Here is a 13,127-nt window from a genome sequence, read left to right on the forward strand (position 1 = left end):
TATTTGTGTCCTTATGTCACTTGTATATTAATTCGTAACCCATTCCCAAATATGTAACTGTATATTTTCAGCCTTCTGGCTGCCAAGCTCTTTCAATAAACCGTTAATTATTATTATTATTATTACACACCGCCCTATTGCTACCGAGGAGGGTTGGGTTAGTTTTAGTGTGGTTTAATCAGATGTAATAATTTGAAGGTATTTAATGGTTAATATTCCTGTGATCCAATGCAATGTAGATGAGGTCCCTCGCTCACTACACACCCAACACGAGCCGATACCCCCTGAGACAACACCTCAGCTTATCTAGGACGGAGGTGGTCGATTCCACACACACAGGCCGTGACCCCCAACATCACTGTCACGTCACCACCGGGGGGATATTACCAACAATGGACCATTAGCGTGAGGCATCGTTATGAACTACCTCGTCAAGATTGAGTATAAATGATTAGTAAACATTAGCGCCAGTGAGAGTATAAACCTCAGACTATTGTACATAATTGGTATAAACAAGAGGCCAGAAACGACGGAGGAAGTTTCGACCCGCCAGAATGTTTATATAACTGTTGGTGTAAACAACCTGTGTGTGGAGGATAAAGAGAATTATAAACAACGAAAGGAGCCTCAGTGTATACTCCGGTCATTGTCCTCATACCCGGAAGAAGATACGAGACTCGGTAATTAAGGAACGGTAGGACACGATAGGCAGGTGTGTGTTGTTGTGTGTGTCGGCGTCATAAAGTGTAGGAACCAGTTGAGACCGTGTTAGGGTAGGGAGGGAGGTGTTGGGGTGGGGGAGGGAGGTGTTAGGGTAGGGGAGGAGGGAGGTGTTAGGGGTAGAGGAAGGGAGGTGTTAGGGTGGGGGGGGAGGGAGGTGTGAGGGGTAGGGAGGGAGGGAGGTTGTTGGGGTAGGGAGGGAGGGGTGTTGGGGGTAGGGGAGGGAGGGAGGGGTGTGGTAGGGTAGAGGGAAGGAGGTGTTGGGGGGGAGGGAGGGAGTGTTGTGAGGGGAGGAGGGAGGTGGTAGGGGAGGGAGGGAGGTGTTGGGGTAGGGGAGGGGAGGAGGTGTTAGGGTAGGGAGGAGGTGTTAGGAGTAGGGGGAGGAGGAGGTGTTAGGGAGGAGGAGGAGGAGGTGTTGGGGTAGGGGAGGGAGGAGGTGGTAGAGTGAGGAAGGGAGGTGTTAGGGTAGGGAGGAGGGAGGTGTTAGGGTAGGGGAGGTGTTAGGGTAGGGAGGAGGTGTTAGGGTAGGGGAGGGAGGGGAGGTGTTAGGGTGGGGAGGAGGAGGTGTTAGGGTAGGGAGGAGGAGGTGTTAGGGTAGGGGAGGAGGAGGTGTTAGGGTAGGGAGGGAGGAGGTGTTAGGGTAGGGAGGGAGGAGGTGTTGGGAGTAGGGAGGTGTGTTGGGGTAGGGAGGGAGGTGTTGGGGAGGGGAGGAGGTGTTGGGGAGGAGGAGGTGTTGGGGTTGGGAGGGAGGAGGTGTTAGGGTAGGGGAGGAGGTGTTAGAGTGGGAGGAGGTGTTAGGGTAGGGAGGGAGGAGGTGTTAGGAGTGGGGGAGGGAGGAGGTGTTAGGGTAGGGGAGGGAGGGAGTGTTAGGAGTAGGGGAGGGAGGAGGAAGTGTTGGGGTAGAGAGGAGGGAGGTGTTGGGAGGTAGGGGAGGAGGAGTGTTAGGGTAGGGGGAGGGAGGTGTTGGGGGAGGAGGGAGGTGTTAGGAGTGGGGGAGGGAGGAGGTGTTAGGGTAGGGAGGGAGGGAGGTGGGGGGAGGAGAGGGGGAGGAGGGAGGTGTTGGGGTAGGGAGGAGGGAGGTGTTAGGGTGGGGGAGGGAGGGGGTGTTGGGAGTAGGGGAGGGAGGGAGGTGTTAGGGTAGGGAGGGCGGGAGGTGTGAGGGAGTAGGGAGGGAGGGGAGGTGTTGGGGTAGGGGGAGGGGGAGGTGTTAGGGGTAGGGAGGGAGGGAGGTGTTGGGGTAGGGGAGGGAGGGAGGTGTTGGGGTAGGGGAGGAGGGAGGTGTGTGAGGAGTGAGGGAGGAGGTGTTAGGGGTAGGGAGGGGGGAGGTGTGAGGGTAGGGAGGGAGGAGGGTGTTTAGGAGAGGGAGGAGGGTGTTGGGGTAGGGGAGGGAGGTGTTAGGGAGTGAGGGAGGAGGGAGGTGTTGGGGAAAGGGGAGGAGGGAGGTGTTGGGGTAGGGGAGGGAGGAGGTGTTGGGGAGTGAGGGGGAGGGAGGAGGAGGTGTTGGGGTAGGGGGAGGGAGGAGGTGTTGGGGTAGGGGGAGGGAGGGAGGTGTTAGGGGTAGGGAGGGGGGAGGTGTTGGGAGTAGGGGAGGAGGGAGGTGTTAGGGGTGGGGAGGGAGGGAGGTGTAGGGTAGGAGGAGGGAGGTGTTAGGGTGGGGAGGGCGGGAGGGAGGGTAGGGGGAGGAGGGAGGTAAGGAGGGGTTGGGGAGGGCGGAGGTGTGAGGGTAGGAGGAGGGGAGGTGTTAGGAGGGAGTGGAGGGAGGTTAGGAGGGAGGGAGGTGTTAGGAGGGGGAGGTGGGAGTGTGTTGGTAGGAGGGTTAGGTGGTAGGAGGGGAGGAGGGAGGTGTTAGGTAGGGGGGAGGGTGGTGTTAGGTTGGGGAGGGAGGGAGGTGTGGAGGGTAGGGGAGGGGAGGGAGGTGTTAGGGTGGGGAGGGAGGGTGGTGGTAGGGGAGGGGAGGGAGGGAGGTGTTAGGGTAGGGGAGGAGGCAGGAGGGTAGGAGGGAGGGAGTTAGGTGGAGGGAGGGAGGTGTGGAGGGTAGGAGGGAGGGAGGTGTTAGGGTGGGGAGGGAGGGAGGTGTGAGGGTAGGGGAGGAGGGAGGTAAGGGTGGGGAGGGAGGTAGGTGTTAGGCAGGGAGGGAGGTAGGTGTTAGGGTGGGGAGGGAGGGAGGTGTTGGTAGGAGGGGGGAGGAGGTAGGTAGGGGAGGGAGGGAGGTGTTAGGGTAGGGGAGGGAGGGTGGTGTTAGGGTGGGGAGGGAGGGAGGTGTTAGGTAGGGGAGTGGAGGTAGGTGGTGGGGAGGGGTGGAGGGTGTTAGGGTAGGGAGGAGGAGGTGTTAGAGGTAGGGGAGGGAGGAGGTTAGGGTAGGAGGAGGTTGGGTGGGGATGGAGGGAGGTGTTAGGGGTAGGAGGAGGGAGGTGTGGGGTAGGAGGAGGAGGTGTTAGGGCAGGGAGGGAGGGAGTGAGGGTAGGGGAGGGAGGGGAGGTGGAGGGGGAGGGAGGGAGAGGAGGGGAGGAGGGAGGTGAGAGAGGGGAGGAGGAGGTGTAAAGTGGAGGGAGGTGGTGTTAGTAGGAGGGAGGGAGGTGTTAGGGTAGGGGGAGGGAGGGGTGGTAGGGTAGGGGAGGGGGGTGGTGTTAGGGGGGGGAGGGAGGGAGGTGGAGGGAGGGAGGGAGGTGTTAGGCTGGGGAGGAGGGAGGTGTTAGGGTTGGGGAGGGGAGGGAGGTGTGAGGGTAGGGAGGGAGGGAGGTATAGGAGGAGGGAGGGAGGGGAGGAGGAGGTGTGGTGGTAGGGGGAGGGAGGGAGGTGTTAGGGTAGGGAGGAGGAGGTGGTAGGGGGAGGGAGGAGGTGTAGGGTGAGGGGAGGGAGGGTGTTAGGGTAGGGAGGAGGGAGGTGGGTAGGGAGGAGGAGGTGTTAGGAGGGAGGGAGGGTGGTGCTAGGTAGGGGAGGAGGGAGGTGTTAGGGTAGGAGGGAGGAGGTGGTAGGGTAGGGGGAGGAGGGAGGTGTTAGGTAGGGGGAGGAGGAGGTGTGAGGGTAGGGGAGGGAGGGAGGTGTTAGGGTTGGGGAGGAGTGGGAGGTGTTAGGGAGGGGAGGGAGGGAGGTGTGAGGGTTGGGGAGGAGGGAGGTGGAGGGTAGGAGGGAGGGAGGTGTTAGGGTGGGGAGGGCGGGAGGTGGAGGGTAGGGGAGGAGGGAGGTGTTAGGGTAGGGAGGAGGGGAGGTTAGGCAGGGGAGGGAGGGGGTGTTAGGTAGGGGAGGGAGGGAGGTGGTAGGGTAGGAGGGAGGGAGGTGTTAGGGTTGGGGATGGAGGGAGGTGTTAGGGTAGGGAGGGAGGAGGTGTTAGGGAGTAGGGTGTGTTAGGGTAGGGAGGAGGGGAGGAGAGGGGTAGGGGAGTGGAGGGAGGTGGTAGGGTAGGGAGGGAGGGAGGTGTTAGGGTGGGGAGGGGGGGAGAGGGTAGGGGAGGGAGGAGGTTGGGGTAGGGAGGAGGGGGGGTGTTAGGGTAGGGAGGGAGGGGGTGTTAGGGTAGGAGGAGGGAGGTTAGGGAGGGGAGGGAGGGAGGTGTGAGGGTAGGAGGGAGGGAGGTGTTAGGGTTGGGAGGCGGAGGTGTGAGGAAGAGGGAGGAGGGAGGTGTTAGGTAGGGGAGGGAGGTAGGTTAGGGTGGGGAGGGAGGAGGTGTTAGGGTAGGGAGGGAGGGAGGTGTTAGGGTGAGGAGGGAGGTGGTAGGTAGGAGGGAGGAGGTTTAGGTGGGGAGGGAGGGAGGTGTTAGGTAGGGAGGGAGGAGGTGTTAGGGTAGGAGGGAGGGAGGTAAGTTGGTAAGGAGGAGGGAGGTGTTAGGGTAGGGGAGGAGGGAGGTAGTTAGGGAGGGGAGGGAGGAGGTTAGGGAGGGAGGAGGGAGGTGTTAGGGAGGAGGGAGGTGTTAGGCTGGGGAGGGAGGGAGGTGTTAGGAGTGGAGGAGGGAGGTGTTAGGGTAGGGGGAGGTGTTAGGGCAGGAGAGGAAGGAGGTGTTAGGGTAGGAGGGGAGGTGTTAGGGTAGGGGAGGGAGGGAGGGGTAGGGGTAGGAGGGGAGGAGGTGTTAGTAGGGGAGGGGAGGTGTTAGGGTAGGAGGAGGAGGTGTTAGGAGGAGGGAGGTGTTAGGGTGGGAGGGGAGGGAGGTGTTAGGGTAGGAGGAGGTAGGTGTTAGGGGAGGAGGAGGTGTTAGGGGAGTGGGAGGGAGGTGTTAGGGTTGGGGAGGAGGGAGGTGTTAGGGTTGGCGAGGAGGGAGGTGTTAGGGAGGGGAGGGAGGGAGGTGTAAGGGTAGAGGGAGGGAGGTGTTAGGTAGGGGGAGGTGTTAGGGAGAGGAAGGAGGTGTTAGGGTAGGGGGAGGGAGGTGTTGGGTAGGGAGGGAGGTGTTAGGGGTAGGGGAGGGAGGTGTTGGAGGGGAGGGAGGTGTTGGGGTAGGGGAGGAGGTGTTGGGGTAGGGGAGGTGTTAGGGAGGGAGGTGTTGGGGTAGGGGAGGTGTTAGGGGTAGAGGAGGGAGGTGTTAGGTAGGGGGAGGTGTTAGGGTAGAGGAGGAGGTGGGGGTGGGGGAGGTGTTGGGTAGAGGAGGAGGTGTTGGTGGGGAGGGGTGGTGTTAGGAGGGGGAGGGGGAGGAGGAGGGAGGTGTTGGGGTAGGGGAGGTGTTGGGGGAGGTGTTGGTAGTGGGGGAGGTGTTGGGGTAGGGGGAGGTGTTGGGGTAGGGGAGGTGTTAGGTAGGGGGAGGGAGGTGTTAGGTAGGGGAGGTAGGGAGGGAGGTGTTGGGGTGGGGAGGTGTTGGGGTAGGGGGAGGTGTTGGGTAGGGGAGGTGTTGAGGGTAGGGGGGAGGTGTTGGGGTAGGGAGGGAGGTGTGTAGGGAGGTGTTGGGGTAGGAGGTGTTAGGGTAGGGGGGGTGTTAGGGTGGGGAGGTGTTAGGGTAGGGAGGGAGGGAGGTGTTAGGGAGGGAGGAGGGAGGTGTTGGGGTAGAGGGAGGTGTTGGGGTAGGGGAGGTGTTAGGGAGGGGGAGGTGTTGGGAGGAGGTTAGGAGGGAGGAGGTGTTGGGGTAGGGAGGGAGGGAGGTGTTAGGTGGAGGGAGGTGTTGGGGTAGGGGAGGTGTTGGGGTAGGGGGGGAGGGAGGTGTTGGAGGGAGGAGGTGTTGGTAGGGGAGGTGTTGGGGGTGGGGAGGTGTTAGGGGGGGAGGTGTTGGGGTAGGGAGGGGAGGTGTTGGGGTAGGGGGGAGGTGTTAGGGCAGGGGGAGGTGTTGGGGTAGGGGAGGGGAACTAAGGTGGGTGGGTAGGTGGGGGCATCCCTGGAACGTGTTAAGAGGAGGCAGGGAGGCGGGCAAGTGAAAGCTCGTCTCGCATGACTTAGTTCCCGCCGTCAACAGACCTCAGATCATTGACTATTTACACTGTGGCACCTGGACAACGACGCTCTCCAATAGTAATTTAAAACAAATAAGTCATTTTCATACTGTGTTAAATTGAGGCATCACAGAGGATATTTCTGCACCATACAAAGACATTAACAACATGAGTATAATTACCTCATTACCCAGTTACAATAGTTAACCTCATCTGACCTATAACGTAACACTTAGACGCCCCGGGTGACCTGCGGTACACTATCCTACAGCGACACACTCACACACCCCGCCAGCGACACACTCACACACCCCGCCAGACACACCACACACCCGCCAGCGACACACTCACACACCCCGCCAGCGACACACTCACACCCGCCAGCGACACACTCACACACCCCGCCAGCGACACACTCACACACCCCGCCAGCGACACACACTCAATGTTCCCAGTCCAGTCCCTCGCAAATCCCACAGCCTATCTATAAACATTCTCAATAAACTAGATTTTATAATTTTTCATAATAAACTTTGAGAGATTATAAATAAAACGATAAAAACTGTGAATAAAATGGTCTACAGCAGTAATAAGTGTGTGTGTGTGCGCGCGCGCCAGTAATTAGTGGGAACAGGTGTGCCCGATTCCTTTTCACACACCCCTCACGCACACCGCACACCACACACACACCCCCTCACGCACCTCCAAACTATTCACCACATCCTTAACGTCCATTTAAAATGACTATTAAACACAACATTAAATGCATCCATTAAATGAAACAATTAACTAGATTAAATTATTATCATAGAGGAATATAAACCACATCTAAATAAATAAACACAACAGCAGTGACACAGTTTGTTTTAGACCGCTGATAAAACCTGGCCTGTCTACGCCATCTTTGTTTACATGTGACGTCATTACACACGGGGAAATTACATCATCAACATTAAGTTTATCATCAGTTATTACCACAGTACGTCAGTGAGGTTAAACATGGAGAAACTCATATGGTGTAAGTTCATTCAATGTTTAGGTAATGTTAACAATAGAAGATAAATAATGAACGCGTGAATAACTGTAGGTTTCTGTAGCTTACACGAGGAGCAGCAACACACTAACTGCATCATTACACAGTGCACCAACACACCAGGACAGTGCACCAATATACCAACACAGTGTACCAATATACGAACACAAAGCACCAATATACCAGTACAGTGCACCATCACACCAACACCCATCACAGTGCACCATCCTAAACAGTGACTCTATGAACGCAATCAAATATTCCTGCAGTACATGAATCAGCAGGTGAGACATTACCACACTGGCTAACACGGTCAACGTTACCACACAGTGTCAACACATCAACCACTCAACACTTCTTTATAACTAGTCAGATATTTCCTCATCTTACTCAACATTTCCTACAGTCGAGTCTATGGGTATTATCCGTTGGTTACTGACAGGAAAGAGAGTATGTAAGTATTGAGTGGTGACATGCGGCTTTTACCATCATTAGCCATACGACCTGGAAAAATGACCCTAAACCACAGGTAACAACCAGACCGCAGGTGGTGCCTCGTCCACACCACCAGGCTGGGTCCTACTAGTAATGCGGCGTTTAAATTACGTGAGTAGCTCCCGTACACCAGGTGGCGGCTAGACACACTCATTATCTCACTTCTCACCACGTCCCTCTCATCGGGCACCTCACCACGTCCCTCTCATCGGGCACCTCACCACGTCCCTCTCATCGGGCACCTCAGTGAGATAAAAGGTCTGGTTTCATCTCCTAGTTATCGAGTACAGTCACATAACACGTAAGATCACAAAAAGTTATTATCTCACTGTATAACAAGAAAGTTGTAAAGGCCGTGTGATGAGGAGGGAGTGGTGAGCCATTCACTCGGGGTGCCAAGTTGTCCCCAGTGCCCGGCTCTGGCCATACTCAGCCCCGAGTGCCACATCCACGGCGTCCTGGCACTTCCCACCACCTCAACCATCACTATTCCGGGAGTCTCCACTGTAAACACACACACTTGCCCACGTAAATAGACACTCATGGGCATCACAGTCACCACCTTTACCAACACAACAAGGGGTCGCACAGCTTCCGAAATACTACTTTAAACACAACACAGTTTACTCCGGTGAGATGCACAAAAATGTTTATAAGAATGGCTGTGGAGGTGGTGGGAGGCGAGGCGAGGTGCGGGCCTCACAGCCAGCTGGACCGCCACTCCTGCCCCGTACTACCTTCCCGCGCTGGGGTGAGCAGCGGACTGGCGGAGTGTTGTGTGTGTGTGTATGTGTAGCGGCCCCGCCTGCCAGTTTGCTTCACTCTGGGTCACACCGACCCCGGCCTTGGCAGGACCCAGGTGCCCTCCACCATTCCTATGATACATTCCTCACATAAAACCAGCTGAAGGTTATCAGCAGGGAGTCTGCTGCCTCTGATCCAACACACCTGTGGCCCCCATACCCACAACACCTGTGTGCGCGCTTAGCTTCCTACTTACAACAACTCTCACAGACAGAGAGACTTTACACAGTACCTCAGACATCACAGAGGTATGCAACTAAGCCATGAGCAATTTCCTCGTTCATGAAAATTGACAACCTGTACCGAGTATGACGTAATGGCCAGTGTTTACCTGGGCGCAGTTGTGTAAACATTACCATTATATCTTAATTGATGTGATCATAAACAATTTTAACGTCGAGCTTCAAGGACGCCTCGCTTATAACACTCTTGAACGCTTGTAGTCGAGCATAAAAAGGAGAGATGTGTTGAGGTTTGTGTGAGATAGTTAGTGGCAGGCAGCCGGGCGTGGTGCACGGCGGAACTACCACTACTACTGGAAAACGTCCCTGCTGACCCGACCAAGATTCCTTTTGTGGAGTCTTCATGACCTTGTCGTTGCAGGGGGTAAAGGGGATCAACAAGCGCTGCTGAGTGCCTGTGCTGGCACTGGTTTCATCTCCTTCTCCCTGTATCTTTGATCTCTACTGAGACCGTTAACCAAATTTTATTCATCAAGTAAAGCTACAATATATACACGGTGTATAGAGTCCCCGAGGAAGCTACACACACAGTCACGGTAAGTACAGTACGGTACTCCTGCACGCAACTGTATTCTTCACCGAGTTTACTGCGACATTATCCCGGGACACAGGAAACGTCCGTGATGCTTCTTCTCGACCTCTCCTACATGTCAACACCTCAACAAAACACGACGAAAAATACAGTTATGTGCAGAAAATAACAGAGTACCTACCGATGTTTTGGACGGATGACTCCCTCCAAGAACTCTATAAACACAACCAAGGATTTTTGTACACACCTAACACAACACACACGTCGTTAAGTACCGGACCACGTATTGTCTATGAAAAAATAACAAAATCCCTTCAATGATCTGGACAATTCATAGCCGTTGGAGTTTGCTTTGTGGTGAGGCGGCGAGATAACTTAATGAGTAAGATAGTGTTATAAAGTACCTGAGATGATAATTACAGATGTGTGTGTGTGTGCGAATTAATACATTGCTCTCCACTCCCCTACAACACTGTCCCAACCAACCAAGTGTTCCACGCTAAGGTTAGGTCTACCTGCAGTTTACCTTGACATGATTTCAGGTGTTTTCTAGCCCTGCAGGTCTGGCTCAACCTTCCTACCTTGTTCCCTCTGATCCATCAAACTGTTACAACTCCCAACACCAAGGGGAAGAAAGGGAGAGAGAGAGAGAAGAAGGGGGAAGGGGGGGAGAGGAATCTCTCTCTCTCTAGTCTCTACATTAACTGAGACACATCACAAAATCCTTCCTATAGTATGAGGTTCAACAGCATATAGCCTGAGGGTTGACTTAGGAGTAGTGGAGGTCGACACAGTTTCACACAGACGCCCGCTAAATGTTTACAAGCCACCGCAACCTTCATTACTCAACTCCACGCGTCCAAGGTCCCCCCTCCCGCCGCGTCCATTACCACTCGCTTTTAAACACAATTAGAAAGTGGTAACTGATTAAAGGGTGTTCTGTTTCAAGTACACACACACATAACCCCCCCAACACACACACAGGACCACAGAGGAAAGAAGCCCGAACTGACTATGTTACTTTGTTTGACTTACACGTGTCATGGTATCAGCTGAGATAACACCAGGTGGAGGTTTGTTATTGTTGTGAGTCTCGTGTTGTTCCTCCTTACTACTGTATGTGTTTTATAAGACCAAGATCTATAGGGCGAGAGTAATTTGATGAGTTCAATAATAAAAGAAATGTTAGATATCGGTAATAATAAAAGACTGGGAGGAGAATAAGTAGAAGGGGAGGGGTGAGGGTGGAAAGAGGGGTAGAGAAGGGAGGGTAGAGGAGGGAGAGGTAGAGAGGGAGGGAGTAGAGGAGGAGGGAGGAAGCCTAAATATCCGGCCTGAGCAACTGTTCCCGGGAGTAAACTATTCTAAAAGCGGCCCCAGTACAGTAAATTCATGTCGGAATTAAAATATCATCAGTATATCTTCAAATATGGGCGGCTTGACCGTAGAGTGACACAACGCTCACGATAAAGACATTTTTAAGACGTATTAAAGTGTCCTGATGAGAATGACGTGGGCAGGACCTCCAATTTCATACGTTATTACTTCTTAATTAACTTACACCTTCATTAAAACAGTACCTGGTCATTACATCCTCGCTACACATGGGTAATTCCTGTCTTTATTACCTGAGTGTATAGGTGTGGTGGTGGTGGTGGTGGTGGTGGTGGTGGTGGTGGTAGTGAGTGGTGATAGTGGAGGTGGTGGTGATAGTGGAGGTGGTGGTGATAGAGCAAGGACGTGAGGCTGGGGAGGAGGGAGCCACACAAACAAACGTGGTTACCGAGGTGAGTGAGAAGGTTCCCATGGCTTGGGTGAGTGTGTGTTTACCCTCACCGTAGTCATGCACCGGAGGCCCTCACCCACACACTCGCTCCACACAAGACCAAATCAGAATCTCCAATAAATGATCTGGAGTGTGTTTAAAAGATGGCAGACAATAGGGTAGATAATATAGATGGCGACTTCCTTAATATCCAATGGTTACTCTTAAAAATATAATGACTAAGACGCCACAACACCAAAGAGTAGCAGAGATAAACACCATCAAGGGTTACAGTACCACACTTCCAAACCACGACGCCACACCAACACGCCACGCCACGCCACACTGCTGAAAAATTAACGAGAGAGAGAGATTAGATACAAACTATAAGACGGGATAAAGGAAAGACCACACACAACCACCTCCTGGCGCGTCCTATATACCACACCTCCCACACACCCTCACTGCATCACCACCACCACCACACACCCTCACTGCATCACCACCACCACCCACACCCACACCCTCACTGCATCACCACCTCCACCCCACCGCATCATCACCATCCCAGACCACCACCACCCACACCCCTCACTGCATCACCACCACCACCCACACCCCACACTCTCACCATCCCAGACCACCCCCACCCACACACCCTCACTCCTCCCACCTCCACCCCCCCCACCCACCTGCATCATCACACCATCCCAGACCACCACCACCCCACACACCCCACTGCATCCCACCCCACCCACACACCCTCCTGCATCACCACCACCACCCACACACCCTCGCATCCACCTCCACCCCCCACCCACACTGCATCATCACCATCCCAGACCACCACCACCCACACACCCTCACTGCATCACCCCCACCCACACACCCCTCACTGCATCACCACCACCACCCCACACCCTCACTGCATCACCACCACCCACCCTCCTGCATCACCACCACCACCCACACACCCTCACTGCATCACCACCACCACCCCCCCACCCACACACTGCATCATCACCACCCAGACCACCACCACCCACACCTTCACTGCACCACCACCACCCACACACCCTAACTGCATCACCACCACCCACACACTGCATCATCACCATCCCAGACCACCACCACCCACACCTGCATCATCACCATCCCACACCACAACCACCCACACACCCTCCTGCATCACCACCTCCACCCCTACCCACACCATCATCACCACCCACACCACCCTCACTGCATCAGCACCACCACCCACACCTTCACTGCATCATCACCACCACCACCCACACTGCATCATCACCACCCCAGCACCCTCACATCATCACCACCCCAGACCACAACCCACACACACCTTCACTGCATCCACCACCCACACACCCTAACTGCATCACCACCACCCCAGACCACCACCCACCCACCTTCCTGCATCATCACCTACCCACACACCCTCACTGCATCACCACCACCCACCACCTTCACTGCATCATCACCACCACCCACACACCCTAACTGCATCCCACCACCACACCTACTGCATCACTCACCAGTGGTGATTCACCACCACCCACACACCCCTAACTGCATCACCACCACCACCCCACCACCACCCACCCACCACGTATTCTATTTAAAACAAAATAACATTCACAATTTCCATAAACCTGGATATTCAGATGAGGAAGAGCGTCGTGGGTGAGCCAGTTGTTTACTCTATCAAGTGGCCCTTCCCTCCATCGCCTCCTTCGTCTGGAACCCCCCTCCCACCTTAACCCCCCCCCCTCCTTAGCGGACAGGATCCCGCCTTCACACTTTGGATTTATCACATAAGGATCATTGTTACATAGTTTCTTTTTAATTAAGAACGTTGAAATACTTTGTTTGTGTAGCTTCAGGACTCCAAGACGATCACTGATGCGAAATAAGTGAAGATGATCCTTCAATTCCGTGATTATTTATTCCAGAAACTATTTTATTTTCTATGCCAGTAATATGTCAACACACACCTCACATTTCTGAAGGAGGGGGTGGAGATATCTCTCCTCCTCTACCCTTAACTACAGTAACTACGGCCGTGTTTGTAAGGTACAGTACTATGAATTAAATCTATATCAACTGTAATCAAAAGACCACAAGATACATACAGACCGTTCCAAACGACTCCAGACCCAGACCTATCAATTGTGGGTTG

General features: G+C 54.5%; 1 protein-coding gene across 1 annotated transcript in view; it reads right to left on the reverse strand.

Moving 5' to 3' along the window:
* The window catches only part of LOC121874674 (serine/arginine repetitive matrix protein 2-like), a 178,602-nt gene extending 170,238 nt beyond the window's left edge, over nucleotides 1–8,364 (reverse strand). The window contains exon 1 of the mRNA XM_042378910.1: nucleotides 8,328–8,364. The gene's annotated coding sequence lies outside the window, so the exon portion shown is untranslated. The remainder of the gene's footprint in view (nucleotides 1–8,327) is intronic.
* Between the last annotated feature and the right edge of the window lie 4,763 nt (nucleotides 8,365–13,127).

The sequence above is a fragment of the Homarus americanus genome, unplaced genomic scaffold, assembly GCF_018991925.1.
Source record: "Homarus americanus isolate GMGI-L3 unplaced genomic scaffold, GMGI_Hamer_2.0 scaffold34360, whole genome shotgun sequence".
NCBI classification, from domain to species: domain Eukaryota; kingdom Metazoa; phylum Arthropoda; class Malacostraca; order Decapoda; family Nephropidae; genus Homarus; species Homarus americanus.